The following is a 17,500-nucleotide window of genomic DNA, read 5'->3' on the forward strand; positions in this document are numbered from 1 at the left end:
GTGAACAGTCTTGAAATACACACCATGATAAAAATATCCATATTTCAATCTTAATGCTCAGTACATTTCTAATAAAATGAGTGTGGGCGAATAAGATGCAGGGTTCACTATGAACTAGTTTATTAAAATTTAATAAACATACTTATCAGATCAACATTTATAAAATTTATAAAAGGTGGATGATATGCGTTAAAGCATAAAGAAAAACAGTCAAAAGAAAGTATTGTTTCGTCTACTAGGAAACAGATTTGCCACTTCAATTGAATTATTGATAATAATGATATAGTCTTTAAGCTGTTTATTTACACTAGCGTAAAAAATGCTTGGCACAAGTGTCCGTAATATGCTAAAGTTCACCGACATCAATGGAACAGTTCATAAGGACACTTTCATGGCCTATCGCTTAGTGTGTAGTAACATGTAGTGACTAAACACGCACCCTCTTAATTAATCGTCCCAAATTAATTACACTGTTCCTTGCAGATTTAAAAGAGAAGGTTAAAAAATTCTACCGGCTGCTACCACAGATCTCTTAAGTTGCTCCACTTGCTTCACATAGTGCATAAAGAACGCCTTGGATGACTACCAGCCGGTGTACAAACTAGGATGTGCAGGGTTTATATAATTAAAGAAATTTTATGGAAGAGGCAACTTTCCTCGGATCATCACTTAACGGGTGTACTGTCTGGATCCGTTCTGCGAATAACACGGGTGAATTTCGCCCTTAGTTATAGATAACTTTGAACCCAGGGTTTCTCTTCTGAACAGCTGTCCTCCCATAAAGTCTGAAGTTCTATGAAGATAGACCTTTAGGCACTCCACTGGACATAGAGATGCATCTTCCTTCAGAGGGCAGACTCTCTAGCGACCCCACCTGTTGGTGGGTAGCTTGTTCTTGGTAAGAAATGTTGGGCCTGGAAATAGATTGAGTTCTCCTTCCAGGAACTGGACGTGGCCTTCCTCTCTAGAGAGAACCACTTTTTCACTAACTCTGGCCCCCAAAGCGAGTACAAACAGAAGAATTACTTAAATTCAAGGCCTTCTAAGTGCATTCCTCATTGTTCATTATTTATACACAATGAAAAATCATATCTAATGACCATGCAAAGGGTCTTGGAGGCGCTGAAGGGCTAAGCCCAGGATGGGCCTTTGTAGTTCATTAAGAACGTCGTTAGAAAGGTTGACCTTTAAGGCATATGGTATCTGACTTGTCAAGGCAGGCTTGAACAATAGAAATGTGTTGGCTGCTAAACCTTGCTCATGAAGGTGAATGAAAAATTATAAATAGGAATCTGTCGAGATTTCTTTTGGTTTCTTCGCCTTGACAAAGGATATCGATTTCTTCCCTGAAGCCTTATAATGTCTTCTGATTTCCTCCAAAAGTCTAAACTGACCATTAACACTGAATCTTTTTCTCATCGCTGAGGAGAAAAAATCATGAGATGTAGGTTTCGTGTTTTCTGTGATGGAGCGAAGACAGTCGACTTCTGTACTCATTGAGACAGGGATGGATCCGGTAGCGGTACGAATTTTAGTCGTAGTTCCAATCCCAGAGGGAACCACACGCTATTAGGCCACTTGTGGGCCACTATTGCTGCTTTCCCTTTGAAGGATCTCAGCTTATCGAGAACCTTCAAAAGGAGATTGTGCGGAGGGAAGAGATGAATATTGGACCATCTGTTCCAGTCTAGGGACATAGCGTCCACTGCCTCCGCTAGCTGATCCTCTATGGGGACACGTAACAATATATTTTCTTGTTGTCTTTTGTCGCAAAAAGGTCTATCTGCAGCTCCGGGACATGGCTCAAGATGAAGTAGAACGATCCTGCGTCAAGGGACCATTCTGACTCTATAGGTGTAAACCTGTATAGAGCGTCCGCTGTCACATTGCGGAACCCTTGAATGTGAACTACTGACAGGTGCTATTTCTTCCATTCCGCCAAAGGGAATATGGCCAACATCACTTGGTTGATTTGAGGTGACCTCGACCCTTGTCGATTCAGGCATCTCACTACCACCTCGCTGTCTAGAACCAGTCTTATATGGGGCAAGTGGTGAGGAGATACTTTCTTTCATGTCAGAAGAACTGCCATGCTTCTAGAATGTTGATGTGAAATGACTTGAAAAGATTGGACCAAGCTCCTTGGTCTCTCCTCTGACGAGAGTTACCTCCCCAGCCTTCCTTTGAGGCATCTGTGTGGATAGTTACTAATGGAGGAGGAAGTTGATGAAATATTGATCTCTTCAACTGCCTGGCATTGGACCACGGCTAGAGAAGCGTTCGTAGTCGAGTCGGTAGAGGTCTTATTAGATCTCTTTGCGCGTTTGATGCATATTTTCTCCAGACTCCTGTTACATCCTTTAGCTGTGCTCTTAGCACTGGGTCTGTTATCAAAGCAAACTGTAGAGAGCCCAGCACTCTCTCCTGTTCGCGTCTTGATATCCGTTTTGATTTCAATAGTCTCTTGACAGATCCTTCAATTTCTTTCCTCTTCTTCCCAGGAATGGATAATTGATGTGACTCCAAATTCCAGTGGATACCCAACCGCTGAAATTTTTGAGCGGGAGAAGGTCGAGACTTTTTGATGTTGATCTTGAATACAAGATGTTCCAGGAACTGGATCACTATCTTAGAAGCTTGCATGCATTCTGTCCTGGATGCTGCCCACACCAGCCAGTCATCCAAGTAGGCTACTACTTGGACCCCCTTTAGGCGTAATTGATGGACGGCTGCATTCGCGAGCTTCATGAAAATCCTTGGGGCTATGTTTAGCCCAAATGGCATGGTTCTGAAGGCGTAAAGTTATCAATGTAACTTGAAGCCTAGGTAGGAGGAAAGGTGACGATTAATTGGAACGTGCCAATAAGCATCAGACAAGTCTATAGAAACAGCATATGCCCTTTTGGGCAGTAGGGTCCTTATGTGTTGAAGTGTGAGCATTCTGAACTTGTAGTTCACTATGAACTTGTTGATTGGCGACAAGTCTGGAATGACTGAGTTTTTCTGAGTCCTTCTTTGGAACACAAAACAGCCTTCCTTGGAATTTGATGGACTTAACTTTCCGGATTATTCTTTTGTCTAAGAGCTCTCGGACATATTCTTCCAGAACGGGAGTTGAGTGTTGGTAGAATTGAGGAAATTGGGGTTGAGGACTGCTCCAGCTCCAACCTAGTCCATTCTTTATTAGGCTGTGGGCCCAGGGATCGAAAGTCCAGTGATCCATAAATAGCTGTAGTCTCCCTCCTACTGGAAGTATCTCATTTCTGCTGTTGTGGACCTGAGGCCTTTTTTCCTTGACCGCGTCCTCCCCTGGATCCCCTTCCTCTTGAAGGGCAACTAGAAGAACCTCTGGCTGTTCCTCTAGCTTTTGCATGAAAGGAAGAAGTCTGCCTTTCGAAGGCTGGGTTAAAGACTGGCGACTGTGTCGCCACTTGTTGAGGTACTAGCTGGTACGTGGTTGGAGGTTGTGCCACTATCTGAGGCACCGCAGTCACAGGAAATTGTTGTTGTTGCTGCTGTCGGTAGGGTTTAGCCAGCCGAGAGGATAGCCTAGGCTTTTTTGTCTTCTTCTTGGGTTGGGGACCGTCATCTGAAGAAGACTTTCTCTTAAAATCTAAGCCCCACTTATTGAGAAGGTTCCTATTCTCTCTGGCGGTCTTGTCTACTACCTCTTTAACCACTTCATTGGGAAAGAAGTCTTTAACCCAGATACGAGAGGATATCAGTCTCCTCGGTTCCTGCCTCACCGCAGCCGAGACGAAAACGAACTCTCTACAGGTTCTCCTAGCTTTAATAAAGCTATAGAGATCTTTCGTAACTGTAGCCAGATGGGTTTTGGCCACTACCATGAACATGTCCTGGTTCTTGGCGTCACTAGCCATCGTTTCTAATGTCATTTGCAAGGACATTGATGCCGCAAGTCTTTCCTTCGCCTCTTGCTCTCTGCGCAAGAGAACATCCGACAGTTTTGGAAGTTCCTCACAAAACTGACGTTCAGAATTATCAGCTTCCAGCTTCCCTACTGAGAAGGTAAGGTGGACGTTCTTCCAGTCTTCTTGGTCCAAGGGCAAGGTCAGAGATAACGGCTTGCACTCCTCCAAGGAGGGGCATGGTTTCCCTACCTCCACCGCCTTTAAGGCTGCCTTATATCCCTTTTCCATGAAGGGAAAGGCTCCGGCTGGAGAGGCCACAAAGGAGGGAAGCTTCTTACTCAAGGCTGGCATCTTTGAGTTTGTGAAGCCCGTCTCTTTCATGGAGCCCACTAGTAACGCCTGTGCTTTACTATGGTCAAGAACTATGACCTCCTTCGGCTCCGTCTCCTCCTTTGAGTCTTGCTCCTTCCTAAGATGGACATAGCAGTCCGGATAAGAATCTTTGTTGGGCGAAAATTCCACTTTTTTCCAGGGGAATTGCTCCCAACTTTTCTGATATCACGATCCTCCCGGATGTCATTGGCATGTGTTCGGCATACCTCCAAGGATTGGTGTCCGAGAACAAAGGAAGATCCCTCACGTTGAGTCGCTTCTGGGGCCCACATTTTGCTGCAAGTCTACGTATCATCAGTTTCATTGCAGCTTCCTTCTCATCATTCTCTCTTTATATTTGTTGGATCATCTCAACAATAGAAGAAAGAGTCCTTCCTAGTTCATCTGGGATAGCAAACGATGTAGGGGGAACAGGCTCAGAGTCCGGAACCCATGTAACCGACACCTCGTTGATTTCTTCTTCTATTATTTGAGGAGCCTGAGACAGCTCCTCCTCCTGACCTTCTCCTAGGTCTTTCTCTGTAGAATCCGACATCTCCGACATTCTATCATCCAATTGGATGTCTTGAAGGGCGGCCGAGACTTCAGAATTTACCGGATTCTGGACAGTTGGTATCTCCACCTGAGGCTGAGGAATGACAGCATCAGCTGATGCTTTAGGGAAAAGGTATGCCCTCATCTTCTCATTTGGAAGGTAGGGGCCTGAGTTGTTTTTCTGAAAACTCCTCACCCAGTTTCGTATTTTACCCCTGCCAGCATCCTTTGACTCCGTCGACTTAGGATTGTCAAAAGCCTCGGTAATCAGGTTAGAACATACAGTACAAACCTGAGGGTCCCAATGCCGGAGATTACCTCTGGAGGCTGCGCACGCTGCGTGCCTCCTGCAAAGTTGATGTCCACAGAAGTTCTTACTGCGGACATTACAGAACACACTCCCGCACTTCGGATGGTCCTCCTGTAAAGAGAAGAAAAATCCATGAGTATCAAGTGAAGGCTTTCACTTATATTGAAACATTTAGCTTATATAGAAAAGCTATAAAAGAAAGAAAGAAAGACACATACATGTATTTCCTGTCCAGTCAATTGCTGAAACCTCCCATGATATTGAAACTAAGGTTAATTCTATTCTAGAATACTTAATGTAATTTCCTAAACGGAAATTTAAGGTGTAGTTCACACCTTGAGATAAAGTTTTGATTTATAGGAAAGAAAGAATACAGAAAGAACTTACTTTCTATATATTGTACGGTCTCAGCAAAAGGCTGTACAAGATAACATTAAGTATGTTGAAGAACTTTAGTGTTATCACAAATTCTTTACTGTAGTTTTACTAATGCAGTGTGTACTACACTACAAATAGAGCAACTACTGTACATCGGCCAGCACGTGCCAGCCGGCATCTAACCCTATATAGTTCAAAGATATACTACCTTTAACTAATGGGCGGCAGCTCACTGATTCGCAACTGTGTGCCGGCCGCAATCATTGCCAGTTGACAGCTGAAAACACTAAAACCCAGCTGCTGGCTGCTAATCGTAGTGGCCAGCAAATTGGGGCTTTGTTTCCACTCCCAGCAGGCAAAGGTAATAATACCCATACCCGCCGGCAGTAGCCAAGAACCAGAGAACCTCCACCTGCCCGGCTGTCAGCTGTTAAGCCGGCAACCGGGTAAGAGTACAACACAATAGTCAGAGAAACAGTATGTATGTAAGGTTATAAGGCGGCATTGCCATACGACCTTCCATCCAGAAAGAGTTAACTTATGGAAGGGGGATTGTAGAATTCAGGCTTCCAAAGAGTCCATAGCCTGCCAGGCTCTACCGGCAGACATGGAAGGGAGACCAAGAGAAGCCTGGGGTTCACTCTGGAAAGAACAAAGGGTCTCTGCCGGCCGACACGTAATTGCCAGCCGGCAGAGAGCTGAGCCGGTCCTCCATCCTAACCTACATTAGGTACGGAAGTAGGACTGCGTCCAAAAGATAATAAAAGAAAGAGAGGTGAGGAAGGGATAAGGGTCCTATAAACCTCGTTCTAGCAAGAGACACACTCAGTCGTTAGGGAAGCTCATCATAACCTAGAGTTGTCTATTAGGGAGGAAGACTGGCAATACTTGCCATCCTCCTCCCAACCAGAACAAAGTTAGGTGCAGTTATATCACCGGGCAACAGAGAAACTCATTCTCCAGCCCGAGAAAAAAAAACAGGACAGTCTGAAAGGCCACTAGAGGAAGGAATCATTTCTTACAGAATCCTTCCAACATGGACTAGGGAAACAAAGCTTCCTGTGTCCCCCTAACCTAGCAAAGGAGACTCATTCTCTATGCTAGGAAAAAGCAGATCACAGACTAGAAACTCTGATGTTCTGCCCTAACCCCAAAAACCAGTCACTCTGGTTATCAGGTCAGGACAGACATATCCTAGAATAGTTATACCTGAATTATTATACAGATAGAACTGCTAGGATTAAGCCAAAGGCTTACTCAGAGGGAGAGAGGGATTGAACTTAGCCTCCGGAGGAGAAAAGAACAATCGGGGATGTGCGAGAGTATACTACTGTACCTAGATTACTAACCTAGGTAAGGTGAGAATCGATTACCTAATTCACCGAAACTCTCGTATACACACTGGAAAGAACATTCAACAATATCTTACATGTATAAAATATTTGCCAAAAGCTTCAATAAAATAACACTTGGAAAAACTTATATCCTGCATGAAAGTAATACGGCTAGACGCCTAGGCTACTAAGCCTCGCGAAAAGCAAGATCGGTTACCTAAATCACCGAACTAAAAACTGATGGTATAATATAAGCATTCCTAGAGGAGCTAAATAGCTAGATTATTAAAGCATAACAAACGGGAACGTCGCTCTAGCTAACGAAATGACCCATAAATAGCGAGCTATAGCATCCAGGATACCTCTGTTAGGCAACAGCTCTATTTTACGTTAAAATCCCTTTTGATTTAGTACAAAACGACAAGAACTTACATTTATACATAGTAAAGATAATACTCAACTTTCCAGAGGCAAAAGAGGCCAGAGAAGTCATCAAAATGTTGAATTAATTCCAAAATAACGAGAGAACACAAGGGAAAACACCGAGTAGTAGACCTACACGAAAAGGAATAAAGAGGGCGCTACTGCCTTCATCAGATACACACTAGGAACGGAATAGGAGATATGCCATATGAGCGGCTCTCTTTTCATTCTTGTTTCAGATTCTTGTCACTGTAACCCCTTGAAGCGTTAATACTGTTCGGGGTGAAGATAGCTATGTGACATATCAAGAATAGGTCCTCTGATATTATGCGATATCCCTGTGAGATTATTTAGGGATATTCACTCTAGGAGTTAGAATTCTGGATACCTTAAGGTAAAATTCTCTGGGAATATCACTGTAGTCAAATATACCCTAGGAAGGTACCTTTTAGGAACTTCCATCAGGACGACATGGCTTGAGCCCAGATATATATATATATATATATATATATATATATATATATATATATATATATATATATATATATATGTGTGTGTGTGTATATATATATATATATATATATATATATATATATATATATATATATATATATATATATATATATATATATATATATATATATATATATTTATATATATATATATATATGTGTGTGTGTGTGTGTGTGTACATATATATATATATATATATATATATATATATATATATATATATATATATATATATATATATATATATGTGTGTGTGTGTGTGTACATATATATATATATATATATATATATATATATATATATATATATATATATATATATATATATATATATATATATATGTATATATATATATATATATATATATATATATATATATATATATATATATATATATATATATATATGTGAGTGTGTGTGTGTGTGTGTACGTGTGTGTATGCATAATGTCAACTACTAATTTCATTTAGTACTTTGCTTTCAAAAATCGCTTCTTTAAACTATTTTGCTACCTTGCTTTTCCTCATAATTCAGATATCAGGCAGGAAGCTTCATGAAATTAAACAGTATCCGGTAATTAAGCTTCATCTTAATTTTCATCTAAAACAGTCATTTAATGAGATTGACTCCACATGTGTATTAATTTCATAACTGCTGAGTAAATAAGACTTTGATATTACTGTTAAATTGAGGGAACTGGTGTATGTCCATTTCTTTACTCGTAAATAGGTAATGTGAAATCGGATAACGAAATGGAACCATACATTAATTTACGAAGTAGTTCTCAGAAAAATAAAAGAATCATCCGTTTCTCTAACATTAATAAAGTTGTGTGATTACTAATAAAAAGAAAAAAAAACTCGAAGTTTATTAATCATCAAAGTCAAGAATTTTAGAAAATATAAAAACATAACCCTTTGTTGACTGTATTCGAAGATTAATTATTTATTGGTGACGAGATCTTTTTTTCCCCTATTTTTGGAATAGAGAGGCGGCGGTGTCTTGGGAAGGCTGATAGAGTCTGTGAGCGAAGCAGTCAAAGAAAAAGTCGAAAATATAGAGGTAACCAGTGTTTACGACTTCACTGACCAAACGAGGACATACAAATCGTCTACAACTGTAGCAACATCTGGGAAACCCTTCACGTCATCATCCTCTTCATACTCATCGTGGCATGCGGCCCCCTCTTGGCTCCCCTCCCCCCCTTCAGCATGTGTCTGGATCAACGTTAAGGAGAAAGGAGGGGTCTTCATAAACCCCGTCAAACTACAAGGAATTCTTGGCCTTCATTCCAGTAACGTAAGTAACCTTTTTAAAATTATATAAAGTATATCTTTTAACAAAACAATTATACTTTTTTATATTTAAAAGATACATGAATTCCCAATCTAAAATTCTAGCATTTCTATCTTTTTATTTCATCCTTCAGCTGGAAAAAGCCACAAACCTCAGTGTTCGGGTAGAGAACCCGATAGGTGTGATCAACAAACAAAAAAGTCAAGAGGATTCCAGAGTCAAAAAGTCCTCGACTGATGGATTTGACACCTCTTCGCCTGCCTTGGTTGACCCTCTCGATCCTTCTTCAGTGGCTTCTAGAGCTTCCATTTCACTTCCACTACAGGTAAAGTACCGGATAAATAAAATACAATTATCAGTTGCCTGAATGGACAAAATTGCAATGAATTAGAAGGTATCTGAACTTGCTCCTCACGTTTACGCTTTAATTTTCCTAAATAATCATGTTATGAAATTGAAAAAATCCCGCCTTCTATATCTAATTATTAAACACACCATTCAGATAAATATGATGATAGTATTTTATGCTGATCAGAAAGAAATGAATTTTATGAATTTAGTAAATTGCCTACTGTTATGCATATTTCTTATAGCTTGACTATGTCCCCTAGCTGTTAAATAATTCATTTTTGGATCGTAACTCCCCCTCCACACAAAAGAAAAAAAAAATGCTGCCCAATAATCGTGAAAATAACATGGGGTACTCTTATTAGAAATGTAGTAATTAGACATTTACCAAGAGTATGAGACTCCGACTTGATTTAAGGAAAGATATGAAATATAGTAAGAAGGGTACCTTTATTTGATTCCCTTACGGCTCCCAATCTTTAGACTTGTAGGTCGAGGAAGGTAGGAGAGGGATTATTCTATCTGCTTAATTATCAGCAGTTATTACCTGGCCTCATGTTGGGTGCAGAAGATACATGAATATGTTCGGTATATATACCACAGAGCTTCAGTGCAATAGCTTGCCCCTTGTCTCCGCCGCTCTTGAACGATCTTTTAACTTGTAGCACGATAAGTAACTCTCTCTCTCTCTCTCTCTCTCTCTCTCTCTCTCTCTCTCTCTCTCTCTCTCTCTCTCTCTCTCTCTCTCTCAATAACAGTTTTCTTAATAATAAGTATTTTACGATTGTTTCCATTTATTAAAAGTGTGCATTTTACGTTTTATTATTGCAAAAAGATTCACCTTTGTACAAAATTTGGAATTCGACATAACATCTGCCAAAAAAATAATATTGATAATATAGTAATTAAGGATACAACACGACTGGGAAAATGAAAATATTCATATGAATTTTAAACTCGTAATTGACATTTTACATTTAAAAATTATCAGTTACTTTCGTTGGTAGAGTACTTTACCCACATGCGTATATATACACACATATAAATGTATGGGCACACACACACACACACACACACACACACATATATATATATATATATATATATATATATATATATATATATATATATATATATATATATATATATATATATATATATATATATATATATATATATGATAAATTTCTGCACATTTAAACATGTTGTTCATATTCCAATTAAGCTATATATATAAATACATTAAAGTCTGGATTCTCTTAACGACCTCGGGATCAGAGCCCCAGGCGAAATCACTGAAAGACTATAGTATCAGACCGGCAGGGATTTGAACCCTGGTCCAGGATACCTGTATGCCAGTGACCAGGGGAATAAAAAGAAAACAAGAAATACCTAAATCATAGCAATAAGGATGTGGATACTGTATTATCATTATGATTATTACTACATTACCTACAACCCCAGATGGAAAAGAAGGATGCTACAAGCCCTAGGGCTCCCACAGGGAAAGCAGACCAGTGAAGAAAGGAGATAAGGAAATAAATTGACTATATATGAAATAAAATAATAGAAAATAGGATTTTTTAAAAAACAGTAATAATGTTAAACTAGATATATAAATTAGTGTATAAAATATAAAGAGAGGCTTATGACAATCTATTGATCACATAAACATTGGCTGCAAGATTGATTTTCTTAATTTCCGGAGAAAGAAGTGTGATGGTCATGGTTTTTAGAATAAATATGAGAATATGGATGCAACAAACTATCGATAAGTCACCTGACACTCCTACAGTTTTATTAAGCTCTCTCAGCCCACTTCTTTTCATAAAGCTGAGGGAAAGGAATTTGACAGTTAATGATCTTTTCATACCTTCAAGCAAGATAATTCTATCCATAAAAGTGGAAGGCCGTGACACAGGTGGACTTTCAAAGACTAGAGCAAATCGATTTGATATCTGAATATCCTTTCACAGAAGACACATTAGGGTTGCTGTGACCTATTGTTAACGTCTTTGCCTGGTGATCGCCAGACTGGAGTTCGAGTCACGCTCAGACTTGTTAGTTCCTTTATAGTTGGCAACCTCATCATCCTTGTGAGCTAGAAATGGGGGTTTTTGGGGGAGCCTATGAGTCTACTCCTGAGTCATCAGCACCTATTGCTTGGCCATCCATAGTCTTAGCTTGAATCGAGATGGGGGTTGGGGGTTGATCATATGTATATATGGTCATTCTCTATGGCATTTTCCTGCTTGCTAGAGCGAAGTCACTGTCCATTACCAGCATTTAAATCACAGCTGAAGAGTCTCTTCTATCCAAACCGTGTGGAAGAAATAGTGACCGACAAGTTACTTTATCTATCCAATTAAGTAAAAGGGTCAATGTTATATGTGAAGAAAGAGGAGATTTGCTAAACCTATTCACTCTATATGTAGGTAAAAGAAAATCGTAAAAAGAATATTTCACCTTACAATGATATGGGAAAAAATATAATTCAAGTACCATGAGCTCATACATTTAGTGGCCCAATTTATTTCTTTAAGACAGTGTTAACTTGCATTTTTTATAATGTGGATTTTATGTATCAAACGTTACCATACAGTACATACATAATCATTATTGTTGATAAAAATAACTTTTTTTCTTTACAAGTATCGTTCATTAACGCCATATGATATATTGTAGCTTCGGTTAATATAAGGAAAATGATTTAACGCCTGCTTTTTATAACTTTACTATTGACGATCTTACACTGCATATATCAGCAAATAAAGTAATCTATTGATACTCTGATAAAAAGGTAAATTTACAAGATTTCATCTCAATGGTAATTGACGCCGTATTCTTCAAGCACAATAAATTGCCTCATAAATGATATGAAAATTTGGAAGCGAGGGTTATGGAAATTAAGACATTTTTGCGAATTAATCTAATTTATTCAATTCCTAGTGAATGGGTAAATCCAATGCATTCAATAGGGAGAATATTCATGCATTCATAGTTATCTTATTGGAGCTTCATGATATAAATAATTTACCTTTTACGTTTAGCACCAAATATTTTATATCCATTTATATATAAAAAAAATCTATCGGATGATATCAAAAGATTTATATTGGAAAATTACTTAAGAAATGGATAGATAATTTATAAAATAAAGTAAGAGTGTAAAGAAGGGTTGTTTGTAGATGATATATGACAGAAAACTTCCATTACCTGAAGTGAAGAACCGAATTTTTTTAAACTGAAGATAAATGTGATCAGGTAACCATTAAAATGGATAAGATAGCAACTCAGGTGTACTTTTTGGATTTACTGAAAGAGATGAGCCTTAACAATGACACACAGGTCCATAATTTAAACTGATATGGCATAAAGAATTAATAAATCCAAACACCTACCTCAACTTTCAATAAAAGTTAGGTTTGATGTTCTCTCTTCAGTTTAGATTTTAACATATTACTTTCTGATGTGTAGCAGAAGATTTTTATTTATGAATTATACCTTTTATGGAGACTAATCTGAAACGTGGGTAATGCCGTAGGTCTACTTCTATACCCATGAATGTCAAAACACTATTCGTCGAATCATATCCTCTTCCAGTTTAAGAAATAACCTGATGCAGATAACTAGTAACACTGTACAATATTTTTTTTTTTTCAAATAGTTAGCATTTATTGAAGTTTTTGGATTATAGTTATTATTAATATCAATATTATTAAAATTACTCTTATTACAGAAAATTTTAAAAGTGTTCTGATTATTAGAATGATTAAAACTACTAATTTACAGGTAGTGGACACGAACGCGACATCCTTTGTCGCACACCGTCTTACCACATCATCTCGCTGCCACTCTCATGATCCTGAGACATGCACTCTGGCGTCTTGTCTCAACGGTGGCAGGTGTATCAAGACACAAAATGGTAACAGGTAAATAATATATTTATTCTTTTTAATAGTTTAGTATTTGACGTTTTAATTCTGTATTGTATAAAATGCATACACTTGCATGTACTCTTTATAACCTAGTAATTGATTTGTCCATTTTTCCCACAGACATTTCAAGACAGCATTTTTCTTAACATAACTTGATACGCTTCCTACTTAGTCTTCTAAAATTCACGTCTCCCATATTACCATCAAACGTTACATTTAGTCCCAGATTCTTATATAAATCAACCACTTCTGCTATTCAACCTTCCCCAACGAAGATTCTTGCTCCATTTTACTGTTTTCAGTTCATCTTCATTAATTTATTGTTACCCTTTTTTTTTCTCCCAGCGTTCCCTTCTGGCAATCATTTTAATATCATTTATAAGAATTTGTAATTTTTCGTTACTGTCCCAAATAAGCATTCTATATCCTGGAATTATTAACAATCCATCATCTCACTCATATACAACTAATTTTTTTTTATCGCTCTGGTTCGTAACTACACCCACTGCCCTTTTTTTTTTTTTTATTTCCCACATCGCTTGATCTAACAGATGTTGAACAATCCCAGAGGTATAACACATCCTTATATCAGACATAGCTTGACTCAAAACCAGTAACTTTGCTTCCTACTAACCATAACATGTACACTTCTTTTACCAGATATTTGCTTGTAAAAATATAGAAACATTTAAAATTCCCCTTTGTTCCATCGTACTAGGACTCTATGGTGCGAAGATGTATACTGTTATTTCATATTGTAGTAGCATTAGCTGATTTTATATCTGTACTTTCCTTTTATCTCTATTTAATATTCTCTGGTATGGACTGGACTTCATGCAGAATTGATTTAAAACTCTCATTCTCGCTTCTCGTTATGTATTAGTATTTTTAAATGCCAAATACACGAATAATCTGGATTTGCATGGATCCAGCCATTGCCTTCTTGCATACCAACAAAAGTATCTTTTCGAGTCCTTACGCGGAAACAAGACGCTCTCCTTCTCTATGCTGGTCCACTTGTACATTATTCCCAAAGTTCACTCTCCGCACCAACACCATTACTTACACTGCAGGTAATTGAGGGAAATGCAAAAATGATTATAGAAGGGGGAGCAGCACCCCTCAAGTTACAAGTGAATAGAAGGGTTAACGATGGGAACTGCCACAGCATACATACATGAATTGATAACCAGGTTAGTAAAGGGGTAAACCGTTTGATTGATGATTGAAGCTTTTTGAATAACTGGCCGTTGTATCAATAATAACTAGATATTGGCTTCTATAAAAAAATACCCAATTACAGTATTGATTCCTTACAGGATCTACTTATTTCAACTGGTAATGTACCTTAATCTTCACTAGGATGCCTTGCTCATGATTGACCACTGCAGCGAAGGATGGAATAGTAAACTCAACCACAATGACACTCATTGTGTGACTAGAATGCAATGGAGAGACCCCAAGGACGCAGAGATGTGGTTCAACGGCTCTCCCATTCAGCTAGGTGGATTAGCTCACAGCCGTCCCAACTCTCATGACCATGGGCGGAAGGAGATTCCTATTTCTCAACCACTAGATGGATGCTTCTTGCACCTGGTTATAAATGGTCAGGTGAGGTAAGGGTTTCCTGCTTTAGGAATACCTAATAATAATATTATTCTCAACATGTGTGGAAACAGAGATGCCCCCTTTTTTTGTAGTTCCAACCTTTTCTAAAGATAATTCACGCTGCATTGATTCGTTTTTATTGAAATCAATATATTATACATATATAATCGGTAAGAAGAGATTCATCAAATGTATATTTTCAGGAAAAATGATCGTCATTCCACCCCAATTTTTTTTTTTTTTTTTTTTTTTTTTTTTTTTTTTTTTTTTTTTTTTTTTTTTTTTTTATGCCATTCAATGCAGTGCTGGTAACTATTAATATCTGGCTGTCTTTTCAGGAGGTTTGGAAAAAGGATAAAACTTAACTGCTTTATAGTTCTGTTACAGCTGATGGATTTGGGAGAGCCTGCTCTATGTAAAGACAGTGTGGCAGGATGTTTGTCACAAGATACATCTTGTTCTTATGGCTTGGGTGCATGTGGAGTTAGAGGAACTTGTGTAGGGGGACTCAATGAACCTGGGTGTCAATGTGATCCACTATGGACTGGTTTGAAGTGAGACAAACGCACACTCCGACTAAGGCTGAGTTCTAAGTCGTATATAAAATTGGCCTTGTCATTTACTCCTTCCTCAAGGGGCATTACCATTCAAGTCGGAATAAGGACACGGGGCAGAAAGTCGGGACTTATTCTTCGCCTCAGGTCTAGAAACAACACAGGTAATATTTCCCCCCTGAGAGTGAGTAAAATATTTTTTGCTCTGACTAATGTCAAAATTAAAGAAATAGGAAATTCAAAATTCTCATGAGATTTTGACCGAAGTAAACTCTAGAATATCAACCTGGACAAATACTTCAAATTGGATAATCTTTTAATAGGTAATTGGTAACCATGCTAAACCCATGTAATTACCTGAGCCACCATAATGAATTCGGAAAAATTAATGAAGTCAGTGTGCATCAGCGGCCGCCCACTAGGCAATGGATTGTGGCACACCCTCAAAATCGAATGTCATGGTCACAATATGCTCATAAGTGTGGATGTTGGAGATGGGATTTTACAAAACAATTCTCTGCCTTCTCTTTACAACCACCATTCTGCAGGTGACAGAGAAAAACAAGGTTTTGCAGGTTTAAGTAATAAACTACTTCCATTTGAAATTGATCATGACAATAGAGTTACAGTAAGAGGAAATCTTGAGCAAGAAGATACAGGACTTGGATCTGATGATGAACACTTGGAAGACAGAAATATGCCATGGAAAATCTATTTCTTTGTACATAGTAATATATATTTTTTTCAGTCTTACTGTTGTTAGATGGATAGTATTTTGAATATTTCCATTAAATTAAGAATAAGACTAAATTATCCATATAGGAGTTATTTCTATTCAGTGTAAATCTACTGTTATTTGGTTCACAATTATATATTTCCTTAGATTTCAAATATGCTTTAATTACCTAATCACTATAATTCACTTATGAAATGTGTTTATTTAATTACAATGAAATTCAACCAAATTTGCAAAGTATCATTTAACACTTCACCTCATTTGCATACAAAAGCATGTCTGGATGATCTTCGAATATCTGGTCACTCAATTCCCCTGGCGTCGACGACATTTAACAAAAAGAGCTGGGGAGAGATGATAGCATTCAAAAGAGTCGAGTCAGGATGCAAATTCAGCGATGCTTGCCAAGATGTTACATGTGCCTCACCCCTTTCTTGTGACAATAACTGGGCAGACCAATTTGTAGGTGAGTATGTGTTTTTTAAACAAAACGTTTATATATATATATATATATATATATATATATATATATATATATATATATATATATATATATATATATATATATATATATATATATATATATATGTATATATATATATATATATATATATATATATATATATATATATATATATATATATATATATAAATTTCACATACATGTGTGTATATATGTATATATATATATTTCTAAAACTTTATTGCTCACACAGGTACACGTTTGCTGGCGTTACATATATATATATATATATATATATATATATATATATATATATATATATATATATATATATATATATATATATATATATATATATATACATATATATATATATATATATATATATATATATATATATATATATGTATATATATATATACAGTATATATATATGTATATATATATATATATATATATATATATATATATATATATATATATATATATATATATATATATGTATGTAGATAGATAGGTTGAAACATTCGTGCAAAATGTACATCCATAAAACTAGATATCTGTATCATTGTCAATATTTCTTTGCATTACCTGATCTTCGACAGTTGTGGGGAAGGTCGTCACCTGTCTGGCCGAACGTGTGAGGACATCGACGAGTGCTTATGGAGATAGTGTCTTCATGGGGGCTCGTGTTATAACGCAAATCCAGGCTTCCAGTGTGTCTGTGGGCAGAGCTACACTGGAGAATATTGTCAATGGAACAATCACCATTTGACCGGGCATCCACTTGCTGCTCCTAC

At 37.3% G+C, this 17,500-nt stretch overlaps 1 pseudogene; it reads left to right on the forward strand.

The window, feature by feature from the left end:
• The window catches only part of LOC137639724 (putative neural-cadherin 2), an 88,796-nt pseudogene that overhangs the window by 70,750 nt on the left and 546 nt on the right, over positions 1-17,500 (forward strand).

This window comes from Palaemon carinicauda, chromosome 4 (genome assembly GCF_036898095.1).
Source record: "Palaemon carinicauda isolate YSFRI2023 chromosome 4, ASM3689809v2, whole genome shotgun sequence".
NCBI classification, from domain to species: Eukaryota; Metazoa; Arthropoda; class Malacostraca; order Decapoda; family Palaemonidae; genus Palaemon; species Palaemon carinicauda.